At 38.3% G+C, this 17,450-nt stretch overlaps 1 protein-coding gene across 11 annotated transcripts in view; it reads left to right on the top strand.

The window, feature by feature from the left end:
• PTK2 (protein tyrosine kinase 2) overlaps positions 1-17,450 on the top strand; it is a 226,218-nt gene that overhangs the window by 73,074 nt on the left and 135,694 nt on the right. The window contains exon 4 of one of the 11 annotated variants that reach the window (XM_069780127.1): positions 4,408-4,527. The exons of 9 other annotated variants lie outside the window; for them this stretch is intronic. The gene's annotated coding sequence lies outside the window, so the exon portion shown is untranslated. Of the gene's footprint in view, positions 1-4,407; positions 4,528-9,618; positions 9,637-17,450 lie in introns of those variants that run through there. One more of the 11 variants, XM_069780128.1, reaches the window with a different exon arrangement.

The raw sequence follows: 17,450 nt of genomic DNA, 5'->3' as shown, positions 1-17,450 counted from the left end.
GAACAAGTAAAGTTCATCACAAAGGGGGAAAACCCCTCATATTGGAAGCTACATATTTGAAACCGGTTATAAGATGGGATCATACTTGGGTACATATTTATGAATACAGAAGTTGCTTACCATTCAGAGGTTCCCAAAATACTAACTTAAGGATGTTTACATTCAGTATCTCAAGTTTCTGTACACGTTTGCATAGCCATGATGGCTTGTGCATCTTCAGGAGAATGAGAAATTAAACCAGCTTTGAAACTTGCACTCATATATCTTCTATCTTTCTTCGGTAAGACTTCTTTAGACTCAATGATTGTAAAGGTCTTTTCCAACCTAAATGATTCTATGAGTATGATATTAGGCAATTCAGAGAAGTTTAGTACGAACACGCTGTATTTGGAGACATAAAAGCAAGAGGGCAGACTGGAGGTACAAAACCAAACCTCAACTTAAAATGGTTTTACTTGTCTGTTAAGTGTCCTTGCCTGTAGCGTGTGTTTGTGGATCTATAGCTGTTGATATGCTATAATGATTTATTGTAATGCTTTTTCTTAAAAGAATCAGTCACTGATGCCTTAAGCCAGTCAGTATTTTCCTGCTCAGTGATAGGAACATAAACAAGAAGTTGAGTAAACTTCATTTCTTTAGAATAACACTACACTTGGAGTGGGAGCCATTCCCTTTCACTAGCGTGCATGGTACCTGGACCAAGGATGTGACAATTACAATGAATTTTAGTTTTGTTTCCTTCTGTGGTATACATGATGCTTCATCCCTGGAATAATCATATGAAGCAGGAGTTACTCTGTAACTTTTTGTAACTTATTACCATAAAATTCTTGGAGGGACTATTTTCCCTTTTTATTGGACTTGCTCTTTATATCCAATTTACACTCAGATTATTAAAATTGCTCTAGTTTTGCTGGAAATAACAATGCTTTCTTGTTCCTTTCCTCCAGTGGGAAAAATATTTCTTGGAGCTGGCAGTAGAGAGGATGTAAGCTTCTGTTCTTGAAAGGACAGTCAACCTACTGTAATGCAATAAAGTTGCTCATAGAATGTGTCCTTTGTGACCGACTGTGCAGTTTTTTACAGGTTGGTAGGGCCAGGTCTTTTCAGGTGCTGAATGATTCCTGTTTCCTTATCTGTGTGCACACACATATTCTAGTGCTTATCACCTGAACATAAATATACTTGTATATTCAAAACTGCTGTTCTCCTGGAAATGCATAGGTATGGTCATTGCTTTGCAAATTTAAGGCCATACTGAAGAAGGGTGGATCCTGAATACTTTAGGTTGTTGATTTGTTAATTATGGCGTATGTTTTCTTTGACAGTGGTGCTACGGTGTAGTTTGGCACTGAATTTTTAGATGGACTGTTATTTCTGGCTTTGATTACTACTTCTTTGTGTTCTTTCCCTTTTCCTCTCACTCCTTTCAGGCCACAGAGATGATGTTTGTTTTATCGCCATGAACTGTTTTGTTTAGCATGTAAGAGTAGATTATATAAATGTTATAATAACTTGATTTATAAGTTCAGAGCTTTCTGTCAAAACAACATGTTCTTAGGAATATTCCCAAAGTAATTTCTTATATCTCTCTTTAATCTTAATTCCATTGCATTAAAACAAACAAACAAGGAATTTAAGCCTCTCCTGCAAGATATCCTGGAAGAATTGACAAAACCCTATCCAAAATAATTTCTTTGTAAATACATTATATTGGTATATACTTTTTGTTAAATGCCTTATAAAGCAAAATAAAACATCAAAGTAAATCTGTACATTTAACATGGAATACATGCTGTGCAGCAATGTATTCTCTTTTTTCAAATTAAACTCTGAAAGAACAAATCCAGTTCTAAAATTACATCTTACATCTGGAAAATAAGCAATAAAGGATTTTGTCTTTTTTATTCTGTATATTTATCTGATTTATAAAAACAACTTTAAGATTATTTTTTTATATCAAGTATTTTGCAGTTGATGGAAAACAAAACAATCGAAGGCAGATGCACCAGTGAACTAGTTAAAAAAAAAAACCAACAAAAAAAGGGTTTTTTATGTCCTTTCCTTTTAAATACTGTTAAAACGACTGAATTACTGTGTGTAAGGGAAAATGGGTAAGAGATGTTTTTAAAAAGTAACCTAGTACATCATAAATGTGAAATAAAGAGAAACTGAAACCAGTTTTTGTTTGGTTTTGGTATCGGTTGTCTTAATCTCTGAAATCTTTGAGCTGCAAGTTTATTTTGATTAATAAAAAAATGAAGACTCTTCAGTTGGTTTAGTTTAAAAAAATGTATCAGTCTCAGGTTGGGAGTGAGGTAAGTCTTCCACAGTTCGAGCTGGGCATAGAAACCTGAACTCCAATGAAGAGATCTTAAATGCAGCTTTCTGACCTTCAGCAAGTATGTGGTAGGGGGTAGTTAAAATAAGTGAGTAAATGGGGAAGGCTGTGCTGCCACTTTTGCAGAAGAACCTGAAGGTTTTTTTGTTTCTTGCACCAACACCCTTTTCATGTGTATCTCACTTGCTATGAAGTACAGCAGTAAAACAGTGTGTGCAGCAGAAGTTCTTGCTGTGAAAAATACATTTTCACAAGAGTGGGACAGGGACTTTTCAGTTCATTTATTAACTGACAAATGAGGAGTTAGTGTTGAATTAATGAATCAGAATTTGCTCTTTCTTCTTAAAACTTCATAAATACATAGTCTGCAGTAAGTCAAAGATGATGGCTTGGGGGTGTTTGTGTAGGGGATTGGTCTTTTCTTTACTTTGAAGGGGTAGTGTAAACCAGTCTCATCAAGTATGCTGCTCTTTGCTCCTCTTTATATTAGGAAAATATTCTGTTCACTCTTTGAAGTGGGAAAACTCATTTCCTTCTGGAGTGTGAAAATAATCTGCAGCTTACTTCTTCGAAGCAAATCTTATTAACTCTTAATGTCTCATTTTACATTTGTGTAGAAGGAACATTGGCACTACATCTGCCAAAACGCAGCAGCAGAGCAGTGTGGACAGTGTCCCACAAGGCTACCTGAGGTGTAATGTCCTACCACCGTGTTTTCCAGGTGGAACAAAAGTGTTCTTGAAGCCTGACAAGCTCTGGTTTGGCCCTTTGCTTCTCTGATCACCTCTTTCGGTGTCCATCATTCTTGTGAATAGAGTTGTCTGTGACAGAAGAATATAGCTGCGTTTTAAATGCATTTTTCCTCTTTGAATGCCTGTTACCTATGAAACTCACTTCATTTGCTCAGTGAAATATTCTGCAGCTGATTAAAATGCAATAGAATCATGTTTCAGGCAAATGCTAAGCATCTTTAAAAAGCATACTTTGACATTTACAAAATATTGGGAAATAATTAGAGGTTAGGTGTGCTTAAGCTGCCATTGACTGTGCCAGGCATATTTCAGATTAAGCTTTTTCCTTTACACTTCATTGTAGTTACTTGTTCTATCCTGTTCAAATGGTCTCTGGCCAAAAAGTTACTTTTAACAGGTAATGTGGTGCTTCTACCACCTCTTTAAATTCTGATCCCTGGCTGAGGATCTGTAGATGGTGCCATGATAGTTAACTATCAAATCCTTTGTTGATTTTGGTGCAGATTACAGCTGCTCTTCACTGTCTGCCTTGTATCAGATACAAACAAGATTTACTTGTTTATCCTGTTCCCCAGGAATTCCATCAACTTCTGCCCCTATCCAAATTATTGGAATTAAGAATTTATTTGGTAAGAATGGATCAAATAATAAAACCTGCTCTAGCATCAGAACTACTGTTTAATCTGGTTAGTAAATACTGTGCTCCTAAAAGAAGGAAAATTTGTAATTGGAGTAAATGAGGCTCCCCCCCCCCCCCCCCTTAAGATTGTGCCTCAAGGCCTGCAGTTTATGCACTATCTAGTATGAACCCAAAGTCAGGAGATGCCTCAACTTTTAATAATAAGAGTTTCTAGAGATACGAAGTCCTGATACAGTTTTGCAGATGTGTTCAGTATTTCACAAATACACTTCCCATACCTTGTTATTCTTTGTTCACATGCATTTTACAATACTGTCAAAGTGCATGTTGCATAACATGGCATCAGATCGATTTTATATTTTTTAAGATAGTTGTATATCAGAACAACACTGGACACTTAGAGCAGTTGTAATTGTCCAGTTTACAAACACTTCAAATGGAGAAGTCACTACAAAATAAATTTCTTGTGTTGTTCCTGTACCAGGAGATACAAGAATAATCTTAAATTAATGGTAAGCAATTAATGTATGAGGCCTTACATTTACTCTATTATAAACAACCTTTTAAGTGTTACAGAAACAAATCTTTTAAGTTCAGCAAAGCCAGTACTGTAAAAATTTTATTTTTCATGATTAAGACGTAACATCTGCAGTTGCCATTCTTTTTTTGTTTAGTATGCAGGGTAAGGAGTAGAGATGACATAGGTCTGTAGGTGACCTAAAGAACCGCTCATCCTTTTTATTAAGGAGATGTACATAGGAGCTTCGTAGATCAGCAGGATCTTCCGTGGTGAGGTAGGTGAGGCACTGGAAAGGTGAGTATTACTTCAACCAGGAAGCTGGACTCTCACTTTTGAACCTGCTGCTGAACACCATAAAAGTTCATTACTGCCTTGAGGGTGTTGTTTTTCTCAGCAGGTCCTCCCTATTCTGTCTTCATGATTGTTCCTTCTTCTGTCCACTCTACTACTTTATGGATATTTTTCTGTGCCATTTCAGTATGTTACTATTAAAGATTCTTTGTCTCTTTTTCAAATGTGCCCATTTAGTTGTCAAACTTACCTGGGTACTAGCTAATAGTTGATAAATGGCTTTAAAGGAAGAGGGAGGAAAAAAAAGTTGAAGTTGAAAATGACACTTGGATTTTTAATATTGGTATTTTAACCAAATTATTTTTGCCTTCTTTAATCGTTGCAATGGAGGAGTTCCTCTTCCTTTCCTACCAGTGCTCTGCCCTCCCTCATTCTCCTCTCTTCACCCAGGTATTGAAAATCAGTAAATGCTATTTAATAGTTTAGCATCAGGAGCTCAGAGCTGTTAGATTTGGACCACAAATGATTAATGTAGCTGTACTTTTTCAGCAATTTCATCAAAACACAACACTTGCATTTCTCCACCTTTTGAGAGTGTGGAGGAAGATGGTTTCTGTCTATCTCCCACTCATGTTGGTTTGGGTTTTTTTGTGGTGTTGTGTTCCCACCGCCTTCCCCCCTACAAGGTGTAGTCCAAGAAGAGCAGTGAGCCAACATACCAGCTTGCAGCTGCCAAAAATGGGAAGCCTCCTCCTCCCTACTACTGGCCATGTGCTTTTGCCGTTTACTTTGTGCTGGCTCCAGAGCTTTTTAGAGCTTTTCTGAGTCACTTCACCTCATTTAAATGGACGCACCCCCACCACACACACCCCCCAAACCCCAAAGAAACCAAAACCAAACTCCCACCAAAAACAGAAAAGAGAAGCCTGGACTTATTTCTTCTGTCTTAATAAGTAGCTCAAAAACTTCTTAAGAAGCAGCAGGAGGCCGCAGAAGGGAAGCGAGGGCTGCATAGTCAGGAAGAGTGGATGAGGAAATGCTTGGCAGGGAGGAAAGGGGTAGCAAGCCTCCACAGCTTTGGCAGCAGCAAGGACAAATTGGTTATATTAAGTTGGTTCAGCAGCCTGTGGTGACAACTTGCCTTTGAAAAATTAACTCAAACCTCTGTACAAATACATTTTTCAGAAATAATCATGTATCAATTTGGTAGCTTCTTACAGAGGCAGATTTGAGAAACCAGACTTAAATTCCTGTAATGATATTTGAACATTAAACTATACATGAGAACTTGAACTGTGTGCAAGAAAATATTTGACATTTAAAAAAAAAAAACCTCTGGAAATATTGCATGAGTGATGGGCCATCTTTTTTTTTTTTTTTTAAACATGCTTATATGAATCCTTATAAGGATCAGAATATACAGTGTAGGCTTTTGATGCATTCATAGATGTGCTTTTTCTAGGATTGTTTAATTTTCTGATTTGTTCTATGCAAGAAACTTGTCAAAATGTTGCCTGACTTCTGTTTGTTTTCTGGCTTGATGTCAGTCTTTTCTAAGCCTGGATATCATCATCTTGAACTGGCAACTATTGACTTGATAAATGTAATCTATAAGACATAAGGCTTGAAAAAGCTCACAAAGATGGTATATCTGTATTTTCATCTGAACTTTCTGGAAGCGCTAAGGGTCATATTTCAGCTTCAACAGTAGAAGGAAAAGGTTCAGCTTTTGTGGAAGTTTGTAGTGTAAAAAAAAAAAAAAATTATCATATCAGTGGTCTGCTCTCTTTGACAGCATCTCCTATTTGTGACTCTTTCAGGAGACCATGTGAGCATGGCTGTTGTCTGCAGTCAATCCTCCTTGTGTTTTTTTTCAGCATCCACTGCATTGGAGACTTTTAGAGAGTCTTTTAATGTCCATTCAGGCACCTGTTGTCCATACCTTTCTGAATTTGCTGCTACCATCTGCCTCCACAGTCTGCTGTCCACTACCTCCTGTTTAGAAAATATCTTTTGACTGAAACTAATTAGGAGATTAGTTTAGGGTTCAGTTTATCCATCGTCATGGAATTTGTAAATGATATCAATCAAGTTCTCTGCTGGAGTCTCGGCTTTTTTAGCTTCCCCTCACATGGCTGCTCTTCTGCCCCTTCATCATTTTAGTTGCATTTTTCTGGACTTTCTGGACAGTACTCAAGATGTGGTGGAAATTCCGTTGATTTTTCTACTCTGCTGCACCTTGGGGTTCTCTGCTGGCAAGGGATTGTATGATGCTGAAGATACTAGACACTCACCCCTTGCCCTTAGTAAGCACTGACAGAACCTCTTCCAAGTTACAAAGATCCTAAAGACCTAATTTCAAGCTAAATTTAACAGTGTAGTTAAATACTGTATCCTTTGGTTGGAGTACTTAATGTTTTATCCCTTTGTGTCACTATTCCTCAAGCTAGCTACTGTACCACTTTGCATAGGGGTTTGAGTGACAGTAGGTGCCTCTGACCTGTGAAATAACTGCTGCATGGAAAAAATTGTTTGTAGTGTGGTGGGTGTGTGACCACAAGTGAACAATACTCTGGTTTTGCGCAGAAATGTATGTATTTACATATTAAAGCACAAGTACTCCTTGTTGAAAGAGATTGTTTTTCTATTTTCTCTCTAGCTACTATGAAGTACATATTTTTAGAGAAGCTTAAACATACTAAGAGCAGAGATTGCAAATATCTAAAAACTCTTTATTTCCTGAAGCTCATGAGCAAAGGTGTTTTAAGTACCAGGTCCTCTTGTATGAGACTGTATTTTCAGGCCAAGTAAAACTCAGGCTTTAAAAAAATTGCACGTTTAAGTAGCCCCCCCCCCCCCAATATTTCTGTATGTTTTAACAGGGATTGAAGGAAGATTGGATTGATAGCTTGTGGAGGTGTCTTGTTTGTGTAACACCAACTTAATTTAGTACCACCTGCTGTTTCTGCAAATGGTCAGATTGTTGTACACTAATTGCATATTTCATCACTGTGGTGTGGTGGGGAATTGATTTATTGTTTCCAGAGAAATAATCTAGCAGAATAAAAAGGCACAATAAAGTAACAGTTTCATCTTTATGAATCATCTTAATGCCGTGATCAAATATGTTATTAAAAGATGCAATGAATTCATGTGGAGGTAGTGAAACCTGCTTACTTGATTTCTTCAGGTTTGCCCTAGTTTGTTGACCGTGAAGATGTTACACCAATCATCCCTTGTGTCCTTTGATACCCTCACGTGATGAGGAACAGCACACACTGGTGGTTTTGGACCTTTGTTTGTCATGTTTGTGCACATTAGCTAGCTGATGGGCTGTCAAACAATGTGTGAAGACTGAATTTTACTATTGATCTTTTTCAAAATGTGCAGCAATTGAATTACCTGATTATTTCTGACCCCATTCGGAGTTGTTCGAAATTAGATAACTGTCAGTAACTAATAAATACCTGGATTTGTTCAGGTGGGAAGAGATGGACTAGATGAAAGACAAACAATTGCTTTAATGGAACAGGCTGAAGCTTGGTGTGGCAAAGGTGGTGTTGTATTTACTGCCTGTGCATTGCAAAGCATGGTGTAGTTTTGACCCAGGATGCCCCCTGTCATGGGAGGATGGAGGGGAGGGGAAAACAGCGCCACACATACCGTGATCGAGAATTCTTGAGATGTTCCTGCATGATTTCTTCCACAATTTGAAGTGACAAAAACAATGAAGCTTAATTGCTAACAAAACTTGTCTTGCTGTAGGGGATTGAACCCAGCTCTTCCGGGTTCCAATTAATTTTTCTATCCTTTGAAGTATTAAGTTTCTTTTTCAGAGAGCTTTGTCGAAGGAAGCCCTGAAGTAAACATATTTCAACTGGTTAATACCTAGTTTAGGAATGGCTTTTTTTTCCTTGTTTAAAAACTTAAGGAACTAGCAACTCAGTCGGAAATTGAATGGTCTAATTGCACCTGTTACAGTCTTCAACTCAGAAGTCTTAACCTTTTTGATGGCTTATATCTCATGCAAAGCTAAATCTTTGGCTGATCCAACATACATATTGGAGATGGTTATAGGAAAAAAAGCTAAAATAGTTTTTCTAAAATCAGCTGTTTGGTAAGCGGTTGCCTGTCTTCTGTCCCCATTTACTGCACATTGAGGAAACCCCCATTCTGAACCCACTTTATATCCCAATTAAATTGACAGCTTTCCCTTAAAATTGTAAATTATTTATTTCTCAGTACAATGCAAATATTGAACCTCAGGACCTGTAGTATATTAAACATGCTTCTTTAATTCATCTAAACTCAAGGAAAGTTCAGTAGGCCTGTGTTAGATTGGAGGTAAGAGTCTGAAAAATGCCTTTGGTGGGGGCCGAGGGCTTTTTCTTGGATGATACCCGTCTTCAGAACTTTCCAGTGTTGATGGTTCTTTTCAAAGACATAATGGAGCATTCACTGGAAAACCCCAGAAGAATCAGTAGCATAAACCTCATAGGTATTAAAAAGAACAAAGACAGTGAATGCCCCTCCTAGTAGATGTGCAATGCACGGTACAGAAGTCCCTAGTTTTGTGGGGAAAGTGTGGGGACAGGGACTATGTCCAAGGGAGAATTCCAGCTGCAGTGAGATGGTGAGTGAAAGGGCAGAGGTCCTGGGTTTAGGTTCAGCCCTACACAGCATGTTAGGAGGATCCACATAGGATGAAAACGCTGGTAGAGAACCCATAAGTCTTATACTGCCACAAAGCAATATGGAATCATTGGTATTGACTCTAGAAGTCTGGAGCAGGCTCTGATGCACTGTTTTGAGTGGATCAAGTGTTTTAAATTGCCTTTTTAAGGCTATGTCAGGTTTTGGGTTTGGTTTTTTAAAAATAAAAATCTTGAAATGGGCCATACAGTGTGTATCTATTTGCTCCTAGCTTGACTTAACCAGAGTACTGAGAGTTATTAGTCATCATAGTGGAGGCTTGGACTTGTGCCTGTTTCATGATTGTGTCAGTACATGAATCCTGGAGGCCACCAACTGATTTCTTACCAGGCATTATGCCTTTGACTTGACTGTTAAATCAGATGCCACATTTGAGAAGGTATTGCTTCTCTTCTTTGACTGAATAAGCTAATTCTGCTTACTATTCTATTTTTGGGTGCAGTAGGTGGAGACTTTAGGAGAAACGAATGCCTAGTTCAAGAATGATGGGGCTGGTTGTCGTGGTTTAACCACAGCCAGCAACTAAGCACCACTCAGCCGCTCGCTCACTCACCCCACCCCCAGTGGTATGGTGGAGACAATCAGGAAAAAAAGTAAAACTCTTATGTTGAGATAAAGATAGTTTAATAGGACAGAAAGGAAGAAAATAATAATGATAAAATGATAATAATAATAATAAAAGAATTGGAATATGCAAAACAAGTGATGCACAATGCAGTTGCTCACCAGTCACCGACCCATACCTGGTTAGTTCCTGAGCAGCGATTCCCCCCTGCCTAACTCCCCCCATTTTATATACAAGACATGATGTCATATGGTCTGGAATATCCCTTTTGGCCGCTTTGGGTCAGCTGCCCTGGCTGTGTCCCCTCCCAGCTTGTGCCCCTCCAGCCTTTTTGCTGGAAAATCTCTGACTTGGTATAAGCACTGCTTAGCAACAGGTGAAAACATCAGTGTGTTATCAACATTATTCTGGTACTAAATCTAAAAAAATAACACTCTACCAGCTACGAGGAAGGAAATTAATTCTATCCCAGCCAAAACCAGGACACTGGTGTTTAGGTCCTCAAACACAGTCTTGAGTTCTTGAGGAGCCAAGAGCTTTGATTCTTAAGGGGATCCAAGGGAGTATCACAACTTACTCTGCTCTACAAGATCTTATGTGAGGATGCAAGGAGACAGACACATGGTATGTGCCCAGTTCCAACAGCCGCAACTGTGAACATCACTGATTTTTGTGTGTGTGTGTGTAGATACACAGAAGCATAATCTTAAAAAGCTTGTAGTTGTTATGGTCAGCCTACACTGAATTTCCATTCAATGACTTGAATAAGAATCTTCATTTCCAACTATAAACCAGAGGCTGTAATTACTGGCTTTGGAAAACACTTGAGCCGGAATAGGTTTAAGTAAAACTTCTTGCAGGTCATTGAATTTTGTAATAGGCCATTGTTGTGCAATGCAACAACATGGCTGTTGTCATGCTCTGTTCCTTTTGAGCACTTAAGTGCTTTTTATCTGATGTGTGCTTCTGGTTAAAACTGTGTTAAGAGGGATTCAAAATTAAAAGCCCGTCCAGTTGAATGTTTTGAAATACAGGACTGGAATGGTATTATTCAGCACCGTAAAACTAGGAAAGGCAGGTTTAAAGTAAAATGGTAGCCAAACCCAAATATGTTGAGCTGTGATAGTGCATGGCCAGAATACCTTACTACTTCCCTTAGCTGCCTCTAGTTTCAAGATCATCTAGTTTTTAATTTCTGAGAACTATGCTTGCATAATCTCTAATACTAATTAGTTTTTACTATTCTAGAAAGACGGTAAATGCTCACTGCTTCTATTTACATCTAAAGCTGTTTAGAAGAAAAGCTTGTGCTATGTAGAGCCTCCATAGAGCAGTATTTCAGTAAGTAGTATTAGAAAAGATTACTCGAGTTCATATGGCTTGCTTCACTCTTGTTTTGATGTTCATAGAAGGGCTGCTGCCAACTGGTAGTGCAACTTCAAAATAGAATTTTATTTAAAAAAATATAGAATTCTTACTTGCTCGTTTCTGTGGTGCCTTTTGTAAGAAAACTGCACCACTATAATTCTCTATAACTTGCTGGAGAAATTCAAAAGGTCAGCAACAGAAGGTGTAAGGCGAGATTAGTGTTTACTGGGATTTCAGTGGTGCCAAGGGACTACAGTGAAGGTTCAGAGTGCTGTTAAGAAACTAGGCAAGTATCTGTCTGGATACCTTGTTCTAATTAAAGCATATACAGAGATTGATTTTCTTGTATTCCCAACACAACTGATGTTTCTTCATTATTAAATTTTTTAATATTAAAAATAGAAATTGGTGCCAACTCCAAAGGGAATTGCTGGTAGCGCAGGTTATGTAATGTTACAACAAAATTGGGTTAAGCTGAGTGTTTAAGGTATGTCAGGACTTAATCCTGTGGGATTCTTAATGAGAAGGATGGGTACCATTTTGAATGTCGCAGGACGGACAGAGTACAAGACATCTTGGTAAATGTGAATTGTTGCTTGACAGTACAAATAGTTCAGCCGATTGTCAGTACCCTGAAACTTTATCTGTCACTTCATCCCAAGGTGCAGTGCTACCCAAGTGACAGGCTACCGCTTCTGTAGTACTTTGCAAAAGTGACTTACAAGTCCTTATGACAGCCTGCGTAAATAGCAGCTGTGCATGGAATATGTCCTTGTTTCAATTAGTTTAGGTGATACATATATTTATTTGATTTTTTTGCTGAGATGTGCTTGCCTTGTGTTTAACAGGCCCAAGGTTGTCATATTGCTTTGGTTCATCTGAGTTTCACAGTTCATGCTTTCTCTGAATTCCTCCTTCACGGTCCCCTGAATGTTCCATCTCCTAAAACATTGATATAATTGAAATAAATTTTCCCATGTTGGCAACTTGTATTGCTAAACTTGTTTTGACTTTGTTCTGTATTATGTTTTCATGTTGTTTTTCTAATGTATTTCTAAAATACTTAACTCTGCAAAGAAAGAAGAACTACATATTCCTGCTTTTAACTGTATTGAGACATAGAGTTAGTAACTAGGCAATATTCTTCAGGGAAAAAAAGTGTTCAGAGGAATTGTCAGTACCAGGCCGTTCTTCCATTTCATATTGATATAGTGTGAAATTGAAATTTCAGTAAATTGAAATATTTAGTGTGTCTATTTGGACTAAAATAGATACTAAGAACTCAGTTTTTAAATTGTTTTAATGTGGTTGGCCAGGCTGCTTTATGCTTTCATCTGGGGGCCTTGATAAATACTTTTCACTGCAAATAATGTACTTAAAAATACATATATATCTGGAGGAGCAGTGACCAGGAGGCGATCAGAGAAGAGGCAGCAAGAGAAATAAATGCATTCTGGGATGTAGTCATAGCAAATATTACCAAGAAGAGTGAATATAGCTGAAAGGTGTCTAAGGTGGAACAAAGGATTGCTGCTTTTTTCTTTTGCTTTTGAACATCAGTATTAGCTGGAAGAGAGAGAATACCCTTTCTCCTGTCTTTCTACGTTTGTCCCTAATTTGAAATCACAAACCGAGTGGTCTTCTCAAAGTTTCATCCTTAAATCTGCATCCTTAAATGTGTAACGAGGTGGTAACATCAGGTGAATGCAAAAAACCTTGTTGCACACTTAGCATGCTTGCTGCTTCTTTCCTGTGGCATGTGTGTGTTCTGGGGTGCTGCTTTGGCCACTTTGTTTTTTCCACTGTTCCATCCGGTTGCACTGTTGGTGCAGCCATGCCACGTGACCATCAACGTGTAGTTGAATACACTATGACTGTTTTCTAAGAAGAAACGTGTCTTTTCAGTGCTTCTAAGAAGGATTTTAGTGAGTCATGCACTTCATGTCCCAACAGCAAGCATTGGGACCAGATCTTATTTTAATATATCAGGAGATGGCATACCAATGGTCAGCAATGTGGTGTGCTGACTCTTAACACAGACTCCTGAAAATACAAGCTTTGTCATGGGGAACATAGTTAAAATTGAACTTAATATCCTTACTTTCTGTAAGGTTGAGATAGTCAAGTTAATACTTTAAAGGTGAGCTACAGCAGGATTTATTACAAGCTGTGAAAATGGATTGAGCTTGAAATTCATGATATGTTTACTGTCTGATGTGAGATGTATTATGGATAATTTTAAGGAATTTGGAGTGTGAAATAAATTCTTAATTTAGTCTTAATCAGCAAATCACAAAATCGCTGAGGTTGGAAGGAACCTGTGGAGATCGTTTGGTCCAACCCCCCTGCTCAGAGCAGGGTCAAGTACAGGAGGTTGTTAAGGGCTGTGTCCAGTTGTGATTTGAGTATCTCCATGGATGGAGACTCTACAAGCTCTCTGGGCAACCTGTTGCAGTGTTCGCCCACCCATGTAGTGCAAAAGCTTTCTCTTACATCTAAATGGGAAGTCCTGTTTGTCACTGTACACCCTTTGCCTCGTGTCCTCACTGGGCATCACTGGGAACAGTCTGGCCCTGTCTTTACTGGTATTTATACACATTGGTAAGGTCCCCCTGAGTCTTCTCTTCTCCTAGGCCAAACCATCCCAGCTCTCTTAGCCTCTCCTTGTATGACAGATGCTCAAGCCACTGAATTGTGTTTGTGGTCCTTCATTGGACTGTCTCCATTATGTCCATGTCTCTCCTGCACTGGAGAGCCCAGCACTGGGCACAGCGCTCCCAATGCCCGTCATCGGTGCTGAATCAAGGGAAGGAAGGATCACCTCCCTTGACCTGCTGGCAATGCTCTGCCTAACACAGCCCATGAGCCTGGGCAGCCTCCTTCGCTGCAAGGCCATGTTGCTGCCTCATGGTTGGTTTGTTGTCCACCAAGACCTCCAGGCCCTTCTCTGCAAAGCTGCTTTCCAGACAGTCTGGTAAAGCAGCACTGTTTATCGAGAGCGCGAGTAACCTAAAGGCTTGTATTTCTTTTAATAACTTAAATATTTTAAAGTATTTTAAGTCTTGTAGAATTATTACACCAGGACCAGAAAAAGAAATGAACTCTGAATTTTTATTGTATTTTTTATAGGTTCTTATATTTTTAAAAAGATTTATAGATTCTTACAGATTTTTATAGGTTTCAATTGAGATGGACCAAGTTATTTTGCAGAAATGTGACCTGGAAGGGGCTTTAGCTCATAGATGTCGATGCTTTCAAGCCTGAGATGGGGATCAGAATATGGAGGTTGAGCAACATTATAAAATTTCATGGTATCTGCAAAGGACAAAATGAAGTCACAGTGTGAATAATTACAGCTTGGTTCCTTGTACTATGAACTTATTAATGCTGTGTTGTTGGCCATCTGCCAATGCTAGTACGAGGGACAGTTTTGTTTATTTTTTTAATTATTTTTGAATGTATTATCAAACTGATAATGTTAAAGACATTATTGGCATTGAAACAATTTCCCTTATGAGACTACTTTAACTTTTCTATCAGTTTATTAATCAATTTTTAGTTAATTGTTGTAGATATTTTTAATGATTTTTGACTGTCTCATTAGTCGAAATGATTTAGTTTCTAAGTACTCAGATCTGGTAGTGAAATGTGACTTTGAACTTTGATTGTGCTACTGGAAGTCATAATACTGACTTTGTTCCTGATACAGTTAGCAAATGTGCGGAATATGCAGTGCTCTTAAGATGTGTCAGCAGGAGTCACACTGAGCAGCAAATGAATTCTAGAAGGATTCAATTAGTTATCATTTTGTGTTTTTTTAGAAAATAAAACCCACTTTTATTACACTTTCCTAATGTAACTGGTACCTGAATAATGAAAATAGCAGGTATTCAAAACTGAATTGTATAATAACAGAAAGGAGCACAAAAAAGGTAAACAGTGGTTTCTTGTAGTTGATTTGAGAAGCTATGAAGTGTAGTGTTGTTGGTTTTGCTTTGTTGTTGTTTTTTGGTTTTTTTTTTCTGAAAAGCTTTATCTTCTAATCTCGTTTAACTGTCTCCCATACACATTCCTAAACCTCAGGTACTCCACCATGGTAGAGCAAATCATCTGAATGATAACACACATCATAGTCTGGTAACAACTGCAGCGTTTTAGCAGACCTACTAAATATCACCTGGGCAGGATTGGTTTGCTTCACTCCTCCCCTGAAGCTTGGAATAAGTCTTTACAGTACTGAGAAATATAGGTGTTTTTTCTACAAGGCAAGCATTGGGAGAACAGTAGTCTTTGCTCTTGGAAGCTCAAAGGGATAGTTGGCACACGACTTCATATACAAACAAGTTTGACAACACTTGATTTTAGACCATTAGTCTGGATGTGCCCCAGCTCTTTTTTCACCACAATATCCAATAAAGTAACAGCAGAATTAAGTCTCCATACACAATGTAGAATCATATAATGGTTCAGGTTGGGAGGGACCTTTAAAGGTCATCTGGTCCAAGCTCCCTGCCATGGGCAGGGACATCTTTCACTAGATCAGGTTGCTCTGTCCTACCTTGAATGCTTCCAATGATGGGGCATACACAGATGCAACCTGTTCCAGTGTCTTACGACCCTCATTGTACAAAATTTATTACTTGCATCTAATCTAAACTTACCTTCCTTTCATTGACTGTAGCTTATTTCTGCTCCTTAATAACATACTACTTATCTACTCAATATCAAGAGGACTAAAGCTGCTCTTTTAAACTGAGATCTGTAATGGCAGGATTTCAAACCAGTCTGGTTTGAATTTAGAAGAGCCCAAATAAGCATCCTAGTCTTGTAATCTTAGCTTTCCTTGTATCATAAAACAACCAAGCAGATCTTGTAAAACAGTTGTTTAACTATCCTTGCATCAAGAGCAGCTATGTTTTACAAAGTTTTGGCCTGGGGCAGAATTTTACAGTCACATTACAAACTCAAACCCAGGGGCTGGTTTTAATGGAAATGTTAATAGGTCCATAACCAGAGATATGGCATGTGTTTCTAGACCTTGAGCTATCAAATTTATTGCTCTTTTGGTACCTCATAAAGTAAGTATTGGGATTTTTTTAAAGAAGTTGTAAGGAACCCAATGATGGTCAAATTCTGAAGGAAAAGTGCTTTCCTAATTTTGCATAGGAGGTTGTTTTACCTTTAAAAACCTTTGTGCCACAAAGAAAACTGACAATACCCTGTACCCAGTATGGTCAGTCTGATGTTTGATTCCACATTTTCTCCTCAATGTGATGAATATTTTAAAAAAAATATAATAATGATTTGCCCGTCCATTGAAATTATGCTGCCTAAGAGCACTTTTGTGTGTAGAAACTGTTGTCTTTCATTGCTTTTCTGTTTGTGCTCCCAAGGGATGTAGCTTGTCCATGTTAAGTCTGTGGTCGGACATCTTCTAAATGCTTGTTTTGGTATTTTCCTGTAGCTTTTCTCCATGTTCTTTTTCTGCCAAATAAAACCTGATGAATGTGTATGTTAAGGGAGTGGAATATGGTGAATTAATATTAATTTAATTAAAAGAAAGCAGGATTTCTTTTAGTTCTCCTTTACTAAAAAAACTACTCATGTTGCTTTGGTTTGTAGCAAATTTTCCTGCTGTTTGTGTACGTAAGCTTGAAATAAAGCTTAGCATTTTTTACTAGTGACTTTGAGGTAGGGTGGGTTGTTCTGAAGGAGGCAGAACATAATGCAGAAGTTAAGTGGCCCACATCTGAGCCTGAAAACTGCCATTTCATTCCTAGCAGTTGGGCTATTGAAGGGCTTAATCTGCAAATTTGTCCTGATGAAACTCCCCACTCTGGACATTTGGAATTTCACGATGGCTATTTTAACCTTACAGGAGAGGAGCCCTGCAGTTAGGAGCATGTACAGTCGTGTGGTCTTGGTATTTGTCTGCCACAGGGGAGTTTTTTGTACCTTCTTCAGCTTTCAAGTCGAGGTTTATATAAAAACAGCTCACAAGCTCCTTTGATGAGGATAAGTCAAGAGTAGTGTTGCTGAGGGGTTCCCAGCATTTTCAGATCTGTATCTGTTGGTGTAGGCTGGAAAGGAGGAAAGGTTTTAACGGGAGCATAAGGTTGGCTTCATACATTTGTACTGACTGCTGGAAAAGAGTACAATAAAGCAAAGTACAAAAGCTATAATGGTTTCCTGAGTTTTCAGACAGAGGCAACAGGGATATGAAGCTAAGCTAGTGCATGGCAGGTGGGGGAAGTCCCTCA

This window comes from Haliaeetus albicilla, chromosome 3 (assembly GCF_947461875.1).
Source record: "Haliaeetus albicilla chromosome 3, bHalAlb1.1, whole genome shotgun sequence".
In the NCBI taxonomy this organism is placed as follows: domain Eukaryota; kingdom Metazoa; phylum Chordata; class Aves; order Accipitriformes; family Accipitridae; genus Haliaeetus; species Haliaeetus albicilla.
This window is presented reverse-complemented; position numbering and strand designations above follow the sequence as displayed.